This window comes from Sinocyclocheilus grahami, unplaced genomic scaffold, assembly GCF_001515645.1.
Source record: "Sinocyclocheilus grahami isolate Dianchi unplaced genomic scaffold, SAMN03320097.WGS_v1.1 scaffold4716.1, whole genome shotgun sequence".
Classification (NCBI taxonomy): Eukaryota; Metazoa; Chordata; class Actinopteri; order Cypriniformes; family Cyprinidae; genus Sinocyclocheilus; species Sinocyclocheilus grahami.
Genome location: NW_015509603.1, coordinates 3,673 through 5,466, shown reverse-complemented (window position 1 = coordinate 5,466; position 1,794 = coordinate 3,673). Strand labels below are relative to the sequence as shown.

Sequence of the window (1,794 nt, the reverse complement as noted above, 5' to 3'; positions counted from 1 at the left end):
TACTTTAGTTTGTGTGATTTGTTACTGACTTTCATATTAAGGTTTACACCAGACTTACTTGTCAGTGCTTTATGTTGTCATAATTATTACATACTTACAAGGTTGGAAGTTCAACAGATCAGTCAATATACTGTGATTGTAGTTAAATAAAAATGTAATTCATATCAATTCATGCATCACCTAATTTCATCGTAACATATAGGCCTGGCCTACAGAAAAGAACATTTATGTTTAATCTATCTAATAGTGTGTTGCTCATACTATACAATGATTTGTTGCTTGTCTTTGTTGAATAATACAGAACATGAAGAGCTTTAAAAAAAGAATTGCATATTAAATCGCAATCGCAATATTGGAAAAAAAAAATCGCAATTAGATTATTTTCCAAAATCGTTCAGCCCTAAAGTAAATAATGTCATCATTTACTCACCATCATGTCATTCTAAACTCATATATAGCCTTTTGGGTTTCAAATATGCGTAAAAGCACCATAAAAACTTCCATAAAAGTCTAAATGATTCCAAGTGGACCAAAATTAAAGTACAATCCTTCAGATGGTCTTGCAGGTTTGGAACGACATGAATGTGAGTAAATAATGATTCAGAAATATGACTTTTTGAAAATATTTTGATGTGACTTGGACCACAATGTTTGATTTCCTGATGCAGCATTGAACGCATCATCACCCCTCGCCTTGCACTTACCTCAGCTGAGTTTCTGGCTTACCAGTGTGAGAAACACGTGCTGGTCATATTGACAGACATGAGCTCTTATGCTGAGGCTTTACGAGAGGTACGATGTGTGAATTTATACTGACAGCCATTAGCATCAAAGTTAAACATGCTACTTATATCTATACATTAAACCCTATCATCTTGAAGGTCTCCGCAGCTAGAGAAGAGGTTCCTGGTCGACGTGGTTTCCCAGGTTACATGTACACTGATCTGGCAACAATATACGAGAGGGCTGGACGTGTGGAGGGACGCAATGGCTCCATCACCCAAATCCCAATCCTCACTATGCCCAACGATGGTTAGCAAACCTACTCCTACCTACTCTTGTTTTAATCCTTTAACCATCATAAATGGTTTACTTGCTTATTTTCATCACCTAAACAGATATTACCCATCCTATTCCGGATTTAACTGGCTACATCACTGAGGGTCAAATTTATGTGGACAGGCAGCTTCATAACAGACAGGCAAGACATAGAAGCAAGCTTACAGTCTGAACATCAGTTATATAGTACATGATTGAATCTCATGTGCTGTTTTATAGTAATTGTTGATATTTCTGTGCAGATCTATCCTCCCATCAATGTACTACCTTCTTTGTCTCGATTGATGAAGTCAGCCATTGGCGAAGGAATGACACGCAAAGACCACTCAGATGTCTCTAATCAGCTGGTAATTATGGACTTTTTCAATATTTTCACATTCTTATGTGAAACCGCAGCCTTATGAGGATTGTCAAGCAAAATCGATTCAAGAATTTGAGTGAACTTCACAAGGAATGGACTGAGGCTGGGGTCAAGGCATCAAGAGCCACCACACACAGACGTGTCAAGGAATTTGGCTACAGTTGTCGTATTCCTCTTGTTAAGCCACTCCTGAACCACAGACAACGTCAGAGGCGTCTTACCTGGGCTAAGGAGAAGAAGAACTGGACTGTTGCCCAGTGGTCCAAAGTCCTCTTTTCAGATGAGAAGTTTTGTATTTCATTTGGAAACCAAGGTATGCCAAGGTAAGGCATAACCCAAGATGCTTGAAGTCCAGTGTTAAGTTTCCACAGTCT

The 1,794-nt window shown here is 38.5% G+C and overlaps 1 pseudogene; it reads left to right on the top strand.

Annotated features, from left to right (window-relative positions):
- Positions 1–1,794, top strand: part of LOC107576956 (V-type proton ATPase subunit B-like) — a 10,085-nt pseudogene that overhangs the window by 6,754 nt on the left and 1,537 nt on the right.